General features: G+C 59.7%; 1 non-coding gene across 1 annotated transcript; it reads right to left on the bottom strand.

Moving 5' to 3' along the window:
• Positions 1–3,213: 3,213 nt before the first annotated feature.
• LOC131863164 (5S ribosomal RNA) lies at positions 3,214–3,332 on the bottom strand. The gene has a single exon (XR_009362099.1). It is a non-coding gene; the product is annotated as a 5S ribosomal RNA (ribosomal RNA).
• Between the last annotated feature and the right edge of the window lie 11,668 nt (positions 3,333–15,000).

The raw sequence follows: 15,000 nt of genomic DNA on the forward strand, positions 1-15,000 counted from the left end.
AGGGCGGGCTCAAGATGGCACCCGCGTTCCTTTTTTTTCACTATCTTTCAAAACGGAAATTTTAAAATCTCATTTTTTTTTGCCTTTTTCTGGAAATTAGTGAAGGCAGCGCATCAAAGGTGCGCACCTCGCTGCCCACCACGGTGCGCAACGCCGGTGGGCACCCGGGAGTGCTTCGAAGTGTGCTCCAAGGTGCTGCGTGCACGTTGTCGGAGCCCGGTTTGCCCCGGGTGCGCACCTCGCGTGCACCTTCGTCGGGGTGGGCACCTTGGCTGGGTTTGCCCCGGCTGCGCTCCGAAGCGGGGTTATTGGAGCGCCGCCTCTTTTTTTGTCGGAGCGTTTGGTGGGGTTTCTCGCATTGGCTCTTCCGAGGCCCGGTTGCCACCCTGGCGCGCACGAAGTCGGAAGTAGGGTTAATTGCCCGGGTGCGCACCTTTGCCAGGGTGGGCACCTTACCTGGGCTGCGCACCAGGGCGGGCTCAAGATGGCACGCGCGTTCCGTTTTTTTCACTATCTTTCAAAACGGAAATTTTAAAATCTCCTTTTTTTTTTGCCTTTTCTGGAAATTAGTGAAGGCAGCGCATCAAAGGTGCGCACCTCGCTGCCCACCTTGGTGTGCTCTGAGGTGCGCACCCGGGAGCGCTACGAAGTGTGCTCCAAGGTGCGGCGTGCACGTTGTCGGAGCCCGGTTTGCCCCGGGTGCGCACCTCGCCTGCACCTTGGCCGGGGTGGGCACCTTGGCTGGGTTTGCCCAGGGTGCGCTCCGAAGCGGGGTTACTGGAGCGCCCCCTCTTTTTTTGTCAGAGCGTTTGGTGGGGTTTCTCGCATTGGCTCTTCCCAGGCCCGGTTGTTGGGTGCGCTCCCACCCTGGCGCGCGCGAAGTTGGAAGTTGGGTTAATTGCCCGGGCGCGCACCTTCGCCAGGGTGGGCACCTTGGTGCGCACACCTTGGCTGGGCTGCGCACCAGGGCGGGCTCAAGATGGCACCAGCATTCCCTTTTTCTCACTATCTTTCAAAACGGAAATTTTAAAATCTCGTTTTTTTTTTGCCTTTTATGGAAATTAGTGAAGGCATCGCATCAAAGGTGCGCACCTCGCTGCCCACCTTGGTGTGCTCCGAGGTGCCCACCACGGTGCGCAACGCCGGTGCGAACCCGGGAGCGCCCCGATGTGTGCTCCAAGGTGCGGCGTGCACGAAGTCGGACCCCGGTTTGCCCCGGGTGCGCACCTCGCGTGCACCTTGGTGCGCACACCTTGGCTGGGTTGCGCGGCCTGGTGGGCACCATGGTGCGCACCAAGGAGCGCTCCGAAGTGTGCTCCAAGGTGCGGCGTGCACGAAGTCGGAGCCCGGTTTGCCCCGGGTACGCACCTCGCGTGCACCTTCGCCGGGGTGGGCACCTCGGCTGGGTTGCGCGCCCTGGTGCGCACCAAGGAGCGCTCCGAAGTGTGCTCCAAGGTGCGGCGTGCACGAAGTCGGAGCCCGGTTTGCCCCGGGTGCGCACCTTCGCCGCGGTGCGCACCATGGCGTGCACGAAGTCGGAGCCCGGTTTGCCCCGGGTGCGCACCTCGCGTGCACCTTCGGCGGGGTTGCGCGCCCTGGTGGGCACCATGGTGCGCACCAAGGAGCGCTCCGAAGTGTGCTCCAAGGTGCGGCGTGCACGAAGTCGGAGCCCGGTTTGCCCCGGGTGCGCACCTCGCGTGCACCTTCGGCGGGGTTGCGCGCCCTGGTGGGCACCATGGTGCGCACCAAGGAGCGCTCCGAAGTGTGCTCCAAGGTGCGGCGTGCACGAAGTCGGAGCCCGGTTTGCCCCGGGTGCGCACCTCGCGTGCACCTTCGCCGCGGTGGGCACCATGGCGTGCACGAAGTCGGAGCCCGGTTTGCCCCGGGTGCGCACCTCGCGTGCACCTTCGCCGGGGTGGGCACCTCGGCTGGGTTGCGCGCCCTGGTGCGCACCAAGGAGCGCTCCGAAGTGTGCTCCAAGGTGCGGCGTGCACGAAGTCGGAGCCCGGTTTGCCCCGGGTGCGCACCTCACGTGCACCTTCGCCAGGGTGGGCACCTCGGTGTGCTCCGAGGTGCGAACCCGAGAGCGCTCCGAGGTGCCCACGAAGTCGAAAGTCGGGTTAATTGCATTGTTTTCCCCGGGTGCGCTCCGAGGTGCGCAACATCGGCGCGCACCAAGGAGGGCTCCGAAGTGTGCTCCAAGGTGCGCACGATGGCGTGCACCTCTGGTGCGCACGATTCGGAGCTCGGTTTGACCGGGGTGCGCACACCTTGGCTGGGTTGCGCACCTTTTGTGCGCTCCAAGGTGCGCACGAAGTCGGAGCTCGGTTTGCCCCGGGTGCGCACCTTCGCCAGGGTGCGCACCTTGATGCGCACGCCTTGGCTGGGCTGCGCACCTTGGTGGGCGCCATGGTGCGCACCTTTCGTGCGCTCCAAGGTGCGCACGAAGTCGGAGCTCGGTTTGCCCCGGGTGCGCACCTTGGTGGGCGCCATGGTGCACTCCGAGGTGCCCAAGATTGGTGCGCACCAAGGAGCGCTCCGAAGTGCGCTCCAAGGTGCGCGCGAAGTCGAAAGTTGGGTTAATTGTCCGGTTTGCCTCGGGTGCGCACCTTGCGTGCACCTTCGCCAGGGTGGGCGCCTTGGTGCGCACACCTTGGCTGGGCTGCGCACACCTTGGCACCCGCGTTTCCTTCATTTTAAATTTTTTTTTTTTACAATCTCTCAAGTGGGAAATTCTATAATCTCAACTTTTTTTGCCTTTTCAGGAAACTTTTGAATGGAGCGCATCATTGGTGCGCTCCGAAGTGTGCTCCAAAGCTCTCTCCAGCTGCGTGCACCTGCCCCGGCCGCGCACCCGGCCCCGCCCAGCTTCGCTCACCTGTCCCGGGCGTCTGGTGCGGAACCTTAGAGTAAGAAACATCACCGTGCACCTTGGCCAACGTGCGCGACTCGACCGAGCGCGCACTGGCCGAGGTGCACACCGATTTCACCTGGGTGCGCGCGCAGCACCTCGGGCGCACCGGGGTGCGCGCACAACGCCCGGGTTGCACCGTGGCCTGTGTGCTCGGGGCGCCTCGGGTGCGCGCTCGGTGTCGCCCCCGCGCGCGCGGTAGTGCGGGCAGCGCACCCCGGCCCGGCCCGGCCCCGACGAGAACGCAAACGGGCAAAAGGTTTATTCAAATAGCATTGCGACGCCCGGCGAAAAACTAAAAAAGGGTGCAACACCGGGACTTCCCGGGAGGTCACCCATCCCAGTACTACTCCGGCCCAAGCGCGCTTAACTGCGGAGTTCTGATGGGATCCGGTGCACTAACGCTGGTATGATCGCACCCGTTATGAGCTTGTCGCAGTGTGTACTTAGCAAACCGCGACCCACGTGCGAATCCACCCCGGCCACCCACCCCCGTCGAGGTGCACACCCTCCCTCGCGAAGTGCGCCCCGTTCGCCAAGTGTGAGCCCTGCCCGGGTGCGCGCACCTTGCTAGGGCGTCGGGTGTGCACCCGGCCCGGCCTACGTGCGTGCACCTGGAGGGGGCGTCGTGTGCGTGCAGTGTCCCGTCTGCAACGCGGTGCCCACACACCACCTCGGGCGCAACGACCTGCGCTCACATGTGGGCCGAGTGCACCTTGGTGCATGTTCGGGGCGCCTCGGGTGCACGCTCGATCTTGCCCCGGTGCACCAAGGCGCTCGGTTTGCCCCGGGTGCGCACTTGGTGCAAGGTGGGCACCCAAAATAGGGATCAAGCACCAAAACACAAGTTTCGGGATGCAAAATGGGACCCAAGGACCACAAATGCGTTCCAAGACCCATGATGGGTCCACGAGAACAAAAATGTGTTCCGAGACTTAATAAACAAATATTGGGTTTTAGGAGAAGAAACATGCTCTGATGCCCAAAACGAGAATCGACCCCGAAAAGGCCACAGGCCAAAAGTGGGATGCGAGACAAAAAAAAATGGGACCCGAGGACCAAAATTGGGTTCCCAGGTCGAAGACAGGGCAACCGGACAAGAAACGACCTCTAAGGCTCGAAATGAGTCCCGACGACTAAAACTTGACAAGAAGCACCCATCAGGCACCCAACTCGACACCCATGGGATGCCGACCCACCCGGGCTTCCACCTAGCACACCTTGGCACCCACCCACCCTCGCACCCAACCTCGCACCCAACTTAGCACCTTTGAACCCACATTGGCACTCACCCTGACCCTGGCACCTTGGAACCCACATTGGCACTCACCTTGACCCTGGCACCCACCTTTGCACTCACCTTGGGACCCACCCTGGCTCCCACCTCGGCACCCACCCAGACACCCACCTTGGTTCCTTGGCACCCACCTTGGATCCTTGGCACCCACCCCGACACCCACCTTGGCACGCAACTTGGCTACTTGCCACCCACCTTGGCTCCTTGACGCCCACCCCGACAACCACCCCGTGACCTACCCTGGCTAGGGTTGGTGCACACCCACCCTGGTGCCCACCTTGGCACCCACCCTATGACCCACCTTGGCACGCACCTTAGTACCCACCCCGTTACCCACCCTAGGACCCACCCCGTGACCCACCTTGGCCAGGGTGGGTGCACCCACCCTGGTGCCCACCTTGGCACCCACCCATCCTAGCACCCAGCCTGTGACCGGGCTTGGAACCCAACCTTGCACCCGCACCCGTCTTGGCCAGTGTGGGTGCGCACCCATCCTGGCACCCACGTTGTGACACACCCTTTAACCCACGCACCCTAGCACCCACGTTGGCACCCACCTTGGAACCCAACCTAGCAACTTGGCACCCACCCCGTGACCCACCTTGGCATCCACCATAGCAGTCGCCGACTTGGCACCCACCTCGGCACCCACCTTGACACTTGTGGACCCACCTTGCCACTCACCCTAGCATCGACCCATCCTAGCACCCACCCTGGCACCTTTGCACCCTAGCACTCACCCATCCTAGCACCTAACCTGTGACCCACCTTGACACTCACCCTCGCACCCACCTTGGAACCCAACCTAGCACCCACCCACCCTGACACCAACCCTAGCACCTACCCACCCTTGCACCCACCCTGTGACCCATCTTGGCACCCACCCATCCTACCACTCAACCTATCACCCACCTTCTCACCCACCTTGGCATCCACCTTAGCACCCACCCACACTGGCACCTTGGCACCCACCTCGGGCAAGGTGGGTGCACACCCACCCTGGCACCCAATTTAGAACCCACCGAGCATGTTACCCACCTTGGCACCCACATTGCAGCCCACCCTAGTACCCACCCTATGACCCACATTGGCATCCACACCCTAGCACCCAGGCACCTCGACACCCGCCTTGACACCCACCCTAGCACTGAACCTGTGACCCACCTTGGAACTCACCCTAGAACCCACCCACCCTGTGAACCACCTTGGCATCCACCTTAGCACCCACCCACCTTGGCACCCACTCTAGCACTCACCCATCCTAACACCCAACTTGTTACCCACCTTGGCACCCGCCCTCGCGTCCACCTTGAAACCCACCCTAGCACCCACCCACGCAGGAGCCCACCTTGGCACCCAACCTAACACCCACGCATCCTGGCACCCAACTTGTGACCCACCTTGGAACCCACCCTAGTACCCACCTTTGAACCCACTATATCACCAACCCACCTTGGCACCCACCCTATGACCCTCTTTGGAATCCACCCTAGCACGCACCCACCCTGGCACCCACCATGGAGCGCACCCTAGCACCCACCCACCTCGGCACGCACCTCAACACCCACCTTGGTGTGCGCACTGCGCCAACCTCTCAAAGACCCTATGTGGTGCGCTCCAAAGTGTACACCTTTGGTGCGCTCCAAGGTGCGCACCTTTGGTGCACACCGAGGTGCACACCAAAGTGTGCACCGAGGTGAGCACCAAAGTGCACTCCAGGGTGCACACCAAGGCGTGCACCTTTGGTGCGGTCAATGCAAACGAATTCGGAAGTTGGGGTCGATGTCCTAATCGCTGCTGCAGACTACACGTATGAGAATCGGACAAATAGCTTTATATAGGGGAGGTGTTGCGTTTGATGGGTCGACTCCCCTGGTTGTGTGCACTGCACCAACTTCAAAGACCCTGTCTTGTTTAAGAAGTCAAAAGTTGGGGTGGATGTCCTAATCATTGCTGCAGTCTACGCATGTATGAGAATCAGACAAATAGCTTATATAGGGGAGGTGTTGCATTCGGTGGGTTGACTCCCCTGGTTGTGCGCACTGCGCCAACCTCAAAGACCCCGCATAGCAGAAGAAGTCGGAAGTCGGATTTTGGTGAGCACCAAGGCGTGCACCTTTGGTGCGGTCAACGCAGACGAATTCAGAAGTTGGGGTGGATGTCCTAATCGTTGTTGCAGGCTACACATGTATGAGAATCAGACAAATAGCTTATATAGGGGAGGTGTTGGGTTTGATGGGTCAACTCCCTTGGTTGTGCGCATTACGCCAACCTCAAAGACCTTGTTTTCGTTAAGAAGTCAAAAGTTGGGGTCAATGTCCTAATGGCTCCTGCAGGCTACACATGTATGAGAATCGGACAAATAGCTTATATAGGGGAGGTGTTGGGTTTGATGGGTCGACTCCCCTGGTTGTGCGCATTACGTCAACCTCAAAGACCTTGTTTTCGTTAAGAAGTCAAAAGTTGGGGTCGATGTCCTAATTGCTCCTGTAGACTACACATGTATGAGAATCAGACAAATAGCTTATATAGGGGAGGTGTTGGGTTTGATGGGTTGACTCCCCTAGTTGTTCGCATTACACCAACCTCAAAGACCTTGTTTTCGTTTAGAAGCCGAAAGTTGGGGTCGATGTCCTAATTGCTCCTGCAGGCTACGCATGTATGAGAATCAGACAAATAGCTTATATAGGGGAGGTGTTGGGTTTGATGGGTCGACTCCCCTGGTTGTGCGCATTGCGCCAACCTCAAAGACCCTGCATTGCGGATGAAGTCGAAAGTCAGAGTTTGGTGTGCTACAAGGTGTGGTCGAAGGTGCTCACCTAGGTGTGCACCTTTGGAGCACAGGAAAAGTGCCCTCCAAAAGTGCGCACCTTTGGAGTGCACAAAAGTGCCCTCCAAAAGTGCGCACCTTTGGAGCGCAGAAAAGTGCCCTCCAAAAAGTGCCCTCCAAAAGTGCGCACCTTTGGAGCGCAGAAAAGTGCCCTCCAAAAAGTGCCCTCCAAAAGTGCGCACCTTTGGAGCGCAGAAAAGTGCCCTCCAAAAAGTGCCCTCCAAAAGTGCGCACCTTTGGAGCGCAGAAAAGTGCCCTCCAAAAAGTGCCCTCCAAAAGTGCGCACCTTTGGAGCGCAGAAAAGTGCCCTCCAAAAAGTGCCCTCCAAAAGTGCGCACCTTTGGAGCGCAGAAAAGTGCCCTCCAAAAAGTGCCCTCCAAAAGTGCGCACCTTTGGAGCGCAGAAAAGTGCCCTCCAAAAAGTGCCCTCCAAAAGTGCGCACCTTTGGAGCGCAGAAAAGTGCCCTCCAAAAAGTGCCCTCCAAAAGTGCGCACCTTTGGAGCGCAGAAAAGTGCCCTCCAAAAGTGCGCACCTTTGGAGCGCACAAAAGTGCCCTCCAAAAGTGCGCACTTTTGGTGCGCACCAAGGCGCTGGTTCGGTCGTTGCAGGCGAGTTCGGAAGTTGGGGTCGATGTCCTGAGCGGAGGTGCAAACTACACAGGTGTCGGAATCGGACAAATAGCTTATATAGGGGAGGTGTATGCTTCGATGGGTCGACTCCCCAGGTTGAGCGCACCGCGCCAACCTCAAAGACCCTACGGTATGGATGAAGTCGGAAGTTGGGTCCGATGACCGATTCGATTAGTAGGTATGCTCATGAGGTCGGAATTTGGGTCCGATGACCTGCCATGTGCAGGAAGGCGAATGTTGACACTGTGCGTTGCAAGGTGCACACCAAGGCGCTGGTGCGGTCTTTTTAGTCGAGTTCGGAAGTTGGGGTCGATGTCCTGATCGGAGGTGCAAGCTACACAGGTGTGGGAATCGGACAAATAGCTTATATAGGGGAGGTGTATGCTTCGTTGGGTCGACTCCCCGGGTTGAGCGCACCGCGCCAACCTCAAAGACCCTACGGTATGGATGAAGTCGGAAGTTGGGTCCGATGACCAATTCGATATGTAGGCATACTCGCGAGGTCGGAATTTGGGTCCGATGACCTGCCACGTGCAGGAAGGCGAATGTTGGCACTGTGCGTTGCAAGGTGCGCACCAAGGCGCTGGTTCGGTCGTTGGAGGCGAGTTCGGAAGTTGGGGTCGATGTCTTGATCGGAGGTGCAAACTACACAGGTGTGGGAATCGGACAAATAGCTTATATAGGGGAGGTGTATGCTTCGTTGGGTCGACTCCCCGGGTTGAGCGCACCGCGCCAACCTCAAAGACCCTACGGTATGGATGAAGTCGGAAGTTGGGTCCGATGACCGATTCGATATGTAGGCATACTCGCGAGGTCGGAATTTGGGTCCGATGACCTGCCATGTGCAGGAAGGCGAATGTTGGGACTGTGCGTCGCAAGGTGCGCACCAAGGCGCTGGTGCCGTCGTTGCAGTCGAGTTCGGAAGTTGGGGTCGATGTCCTGGTCAGAGGTGCAAACTACACAGGTGTGGGAATCGGACAAATAGCTTATATAGGGGAGGTGTATGCTTCGATGGGTCGACTCCCTGGGTTGAGCGCACCGCGCCAACCTCAAAGACCCTACAGTATGGATGAAGTCGGAAGTTGGGTCCGATGACCGATTCGATACGTAGGCATATTGGCGAGGTCTGAATTTGTGTCCGATGACCTGCCATGCGCAGGAAGGCGGAATTTGGGTCCGATGACCGAGTTGATGGCGTGCCATGCGCAGAAAGGCGGAATTTGGGTCCGATGACCGAGTTGATGTTGATGGCCCGCCATGCACAGGAAGGCGGAATTTGGGTCCGATGACCGATTTGAAGGCGTGCCATACGCAAAAAGGCGGAGTTTGGGTCCGATGACCGAGTTGATATTGATGGCCCGCCATGCGCAGGAAGGCGGAATTTGGGTCCGATGACCTGACATACGCATGGAGTCCGACTCGGGGGCCGATGTTCGATTCGATGACTTGCATTGTGGGTAAAGTCGGAAGTTGTGGTCTTTGACCCGATTCGATGACCAGACTTCGGCTGCTTGAGAATCGGACAAATAACTTATATAGGGGAGGTAGTGTTCTCGAGCATCCTCCCCCCGTGCCCGTTTATGTCGATTGATGCTGGTGCTCGACTGGTTGGAGCACTCGGATGCAAAAATCTTGCACCAGGATTTATCGATTGTGATGGACACGGCAAGTCTCCTGATTGCTATGCAGGAGCTCATCGTGAATCTCTATGCGGCCTTGGTATGGACTCGACCTGCGGAATGGTTCGGCAATGGTAGTCGCTCCAACACGTCCTTGCAATGGCCACAGAGGTGATTCGACTAGAGCTCCAGTCTAGCTTTTGGGTTGCTTGGCGGACTGGTATAGCCGCGATCGAGTTCCGGCCATGAACGTTTTAGATAGCTCTTGGGCTTTCTGGGACGGAAGTCGGAAGTTTGGGCTGTTGTCCGATTTGATGACCATTCTTCGGATGTGTGAGAATCGGACAAATAACTTATATAGGGGACTGTGTTGTCTCACGCAGCCCCCTCCGTGCCCCTCTATCTCGACCGATGTTGGTGCTTGAAAGGGTTGGGATCGCTCGGATTTATAAACGTGCACCACCATTTGTCGAGTGTGAGGGACGCGGCAGGTCTCCTAAATGCTATGCGGGCGCTCTCTGAGAATCTCTATCCGGCCTCGACACAGACTAGTCTTGCTGAATGGTTTGGCACTGGTAGTCGATCCAACACGTCGTTGTTGTGGCCGCCTAGGCGATTCGATTCGAGCCCCCGTCTAGCTTTTGGGTTGCTTGGCGGATTTTGCCCTATCCGCAAGTGAGCTCGGTCCCTAAACGTTCGAGAAACCCGATTGCTATGCGCCGACTCTCTTTCTTGCGAGCCTCCATCTAGCTTTTGGGTCTCTACGGAACGGAAGTCGGAATCTGGGACCGTTGTTTGATTCGACGAGGCAGACTACGGTTGTGCGAGAATCGGACAAATAACTTATATAGGGGAGGTGTTGACTGGAGCATTCTCCCCCGTGCCCCTCTAACTCGACCAATGCTGGCGCTCGAACGGTGGTAGCGCTCGGATTTTCATTGAGCGCCAGCATTGGTCGATTTAGAGGGGCATGCGAGATTCCCGAATGCTATGCGAGGGCTCTAACGGAAATGTCTATTGGTTTCGGTATGGATGCAATTGCGAGTGGTTCGGCAAAGGTAGTCGTTCCGATGCGTCCATGTCGTGGCCAAATCGATAATTCGATTTGAGCCCTCGTATAGCATTTGGGTCTCTCGATGTGATTCCGCATTCCAGTCCCTTTGGGCACTGCTTGAGCCGCATCCCAGGGGGTTCCCTTCCCAATAATCTGCCTCGCAACCCGATTGCTATGCGGTGAGGCTCCTCGGCCGCCTCGGAACTATCTGTGTATCAGACGCATCGCGGGATAAGGGGTTGGCAACGGTAGTCGCCCCAAGCGCGTCCGATGCTTGGACCATTCCGAGGCGGCCCTGAAGCCTCTTCCGTCTAGCCGTTGGGTCCTTCTCGCCGCATCCCTCGCCTCGCACCCCGATTGCTATGCGGTGAGGCTCCTCGGCCGCCTCGGAACTATCTGTGTATCGGACGCGTCGCGGGATAAGGGGTTGTCACTGGTAGTCGCCCCAAGCGCGTCCGATGCTTGGACCATTCCGAGGCGGCCCTGAAGCCTCTTCCGTCTAGCCGTTGGGTCCTTCTCGCCGCATCCCTCGCCTCGCACCCCGATTGCTATGCGGTGAGGCTCCTCGGCCGCCTCGGAACTATCTGTGTATCGGACGCGTCGCGGGATAAGGGGTTGTCACTGGTAGTCGCCCCAAGCGCGTCCGATGCTTGGACCATTCCGAGGCGGCCCTGAAGCCTCTTCCGTCTAGCCGTTGGGTCCTTCTCGCCGCATCCCTCGCCTCGCACCCCGATTGCTATGCGGTGAGGCTCCTCGGCCGCCTCGGAACTATCTGTGTATCGGACGCGTCGCGGGATAAGGGGTTGTCACTGGTAGTCGCCCCAAGCGCGTCCGATGCTTGGACCATTCCGAGGCGGCCCTGAAGCCTCTTCCGTCTAGCCGTTGGGTCCTTCTCGCCGCATCCCTCGCCTCGCACCCCGATTGCTATGCGGTGAGGCTCCTCGGCCGCCTCGGAACTATCTGTGTATCGGACGCGTCGCGGGATAAGGGGTTGTCACTGGTAGTCGCCCCAAGCGCGTTCGATGCTTGGACCATTCCGAGGCGGCCCCGAAGCCTCTTCCGTCTAGCCGTTGGGTCCTTCTCGCCGCATCCCTCGCCTCGCACCCCGATTGCTATGCGGTGAGGCTCCTCGGCCGCCTCGGAACTATCTGTGTATCGGACGCATCGCGGGATAAGGGGTTGTCACTGGTAGTCGCCCCAAGCGCGTCCGATGCTTGGACCATTCCGAGGCGGACCCGAAGCCTCTTCCGTCTAGCCGTTGGGTCCTTCTCGCCGCATCCTTCGCCTCGCACCCCGATTGCTATGCGGTGAGGCTCCTCGGCCGCCTCGGAACTATCTGTGTATCGGACGCGTCGCGGGATAAGGGGTTGTCACTGGTAGTCGCCCCAAGCGCGTCCGATGCTTGGACCATTCCGAGGCGGACCCGAAGCCTCTTCCGTCTAGCCGTTGGGTCCTTCTCGCCGCATCCCTCGCCTCGCACCCCGATTGCTATGCGGTGAGGCTCCTCGGCCGCCTTGGAACTATCTGTGTATCGGACGCGTCGCGGGATAAGGGGTTGTCACTGGTAGTCGCCCCAAGCGCGTCCGATGCTTGGACCATTCCGAGGCGGACCCGAAGCCTCTTCCGTCTAGCCGTTGGGTCCTTCTCGCCGCATCCCTCGCCTCGCACCCCGATTGCTATGCGGTGAGGCTCCTCGGCCGCCTTGGAACTATCTGTGTATCGGACGCGTCGCGGGATAAGGGGTTGTCACTGGTAGTCGCCCCAAGCGCGTCCGATGCTTGGACCATTCCGAGGCGGCCCCGAAGCCTCTTCCGTGTAGCCGTTGGGTCGTTCTCGCCGCATCCCTCGCCTCGCACCCCGATTGCTATGCGGTGAGGCTCCTCGGCCGCCTTGGAACTATCTGTGTATCGGACGCGTCGCGGGATAAGGGGTTGTCACTGGTAGTCGCCCCAAGCGCGTCCGATGCTTGGACCATTCCGAGGCGGCCCCGAAGCCTCTTCCGTGTAGCCGTTGGGTCCTTCTCGCCGCATCCCTCGCCTCGCACCCCGATTGCTATGCGGTGAGGCTCCTCGGCCGCCTTGGAACTATCTGTGTATCGGACGCGTCGCGGGATAAGGGGTTGTCACTGGTAGTCGCCCCAAGCGCGTCCGATGCTTGGACCATTCCGAGGCGGACCTGAAGCCTCTTCCCTCTAGCCGTTGGGGCTTTCTCGCCGCATCCCTCGCCTCGCACCCTGATTGCTATGCTGTGAGGCTCCTCGGCCGCCTTGGAACTATCTGTGTATCGGACGCATCGCGGGATAAGGGGTTGGCAGTGGTAGTCGCCCCAAGCGCATCCGATGCTTGGACCATTCCGAGGCGGCCCTGCAGCCTCTTCCGTCTAGCCGTTGGGGCCATCTCGCCGCATCCCCCACCTCGCACCACGATTGCTATGCGGTGAGGCTCCTTGGCCGCCTCGGAACTATCTGTGTATCGGACGCATCGCGGGATAAGGGGTTGTCACTGGTAGTCGCCCCAAGCGCGTCCGATGCTTGGACTATTCCGAGGCGGCCCTGCAGCCTCTTCCGTCTAGCCGTTGGGGCCATCTCGCTGCATCCCCCACCTCCTCGGCCGCCTCGGAACTATCTGTGTATCGGACGCATCGCGGGATAAGGGGTTGGCAGTGGTAGTCGCCCCAAGCGCGTCCGATGCTTGGACTATTCCGAGGCAGCCCTGCAGCCTCTTCCGTCTAGCCTTTGGGGCCATCTCGCCGCATCCCTCGCCTCGCACCCCGATTGCTATGCGGTGAGGCTCCTCGGCCGCCTGGGAACTATCTTCGTATCGGACGCATCGCGGGATAAGGGGTTGTCACTGGTAGTCGCCCCAAGCGCGTCCGATGCTTGGACTATTCCGAGGCGGCCCTGTGGCCTCTTCCGTCTAGCCGTTGGGGCCATCTCGCCGCATCCCCCACCTCGCACCCCGATTGCTATGCGGTGAGGCTCTTCGGCCGCCTTGGAACTATCTTCGTATCGGACGCATCGCGGGATAAGGGGTTGTCACTGGTAGTGGCCCCAAGCGCGTCCGATGCTTGGACTATTCCGAGGCGGCCCTGCAGCCTCTTCCGTCTAGCCGTTGGGGCCATCTCGCCGCATCCCCCACCTCGCACCCCGATTGCTATGCGGTGAGGCTCCTCGGCCGCCTTGGAACTATCTTCGTATCGGACGCATCGCGGGATAAGGGGTTGTCACTGGTAGTCGCCCCAAGCGCGTCCGATGCTTGGACTATTCCGACGCGGCCCTGTGGCCTCTTCCGTCTAGCCGTTGGGGCCATCTCGCCGCATCCCCCACCTCGCACCCCGATTGCTATGCGGTGAGGCTCCTCGGCCGCCTTGGAACCATCTTCGTATCGGACGCATCGCGGGATAGGGGGCTGTCACTGGTAGTCGCCCCAAGCGTGTCCGATGCTTGGACCATTCCTAGGCGGCCCTGAAGCCTCTTCCGTCTAGCCGTTGGGGCCTTCCCGCCCCATCCCTCGCCTCGCACCCCCGATTGCTATGCGGTGAGGCTCCTCGGCCGCCTTGGAACCATCTGTGTATCGGACGCATCGCGGGATAAGGGGTTGGCACTGGCAGTCGCCCCAAGCGCGTCCGATGCTTGGACCATTCCGAGGTGGCCCTGAAGCCTCTTCCGTCTAGCCGTTGGGGCCTTCCCGCCCCATCCCTCGCCTCGCACCCCGATTGATATGCGGTGAGGCTCCTCGGCCGCCTTGGAACTATCTGTGTATCGGACGCATCGCGGGATAAGGGGTTGGCACTGGTAGTCGTCCCAATCGCATCCGATGCTTGGACCATTCCGAGGCGGCCCTGCAGCCTCTTTCGTTTAGCCGTCGGGGCCTTCCCGCCGCATCCCTCGCCTCGCATCCCGATTCCTATGCGGTGAGTCTTCTCGGCCGCCGCGGAACTATACCTGTTATTGCTACTGCATCCTTCGGCTGGTAACCTCCTCTGCCGCCTTGGAACGTTCTCTTTGTCGGACGCGTCGCGGGATAAGGGGTTGGCACTGGTAGTCGCCCCAAGCGCGCCCGATGCATAGACCGCTCCGAGTCGACCTTGCTTTCAGCCTCTCACATGCATAGACCTCTCTGAGTCGACCCTGCAGCCTCTCACGTTTAGCCTTTGGAATCTCGCCTCACAACATGATTGCTATCCTTGATGCATCCCTTGCCTCGAGCCCTGATTGCTTTCTTGGCTGCATCCCTCCTCTCCTCACAGCCCGGTTGTCATCACTGCTTCATCCGTCGCTTCATGCATTCTGGCTGCTGGGCCCTTCCCACCGCACACCTCGATTGCTATCTCTTCTGCATCACACACCCCGATTGCTATCTCTGCTACATCCCTCGGCTCTCACTTCTGCATCCTTCGCCTCACACCTCGATTGCTATCAATGCTGCATCCGTAACCTCACACCCCGATTGCTATGCGGGGAGGCTCCTTGGCCGCCTTGGAAATTTCTGTGTGTCGGACGCACCGCGGGATAAGGGGTTGGCACTGGTAGTCGCCCCAAGTGCGCCCGATTCTTAGACCGCTTCGAGGTGACCTCGTAGCCTCTTTCGTCCAGGCTTCCTGCCTTCAACGCCCTTTTTACACCTCGATTGCTATGCGCGGGCTCGTTGGCGTCTATCAC

Source organism: Cryptomeria japonica, unplaced genomic scaffold (genome assembly GCF_030272615.1).
Source record: "Cryptomeria japonica unplaced genomic scaffold, Sugi_1.0 HiC_scaffold_56, whole genome shotgun sequence".
NCBI lineage: Eukaryota > Viridiplantae > Streptophyta > Pinopsida > Cupressales > Cupressaceae > Cryptomeria > Cryptomeria japonica.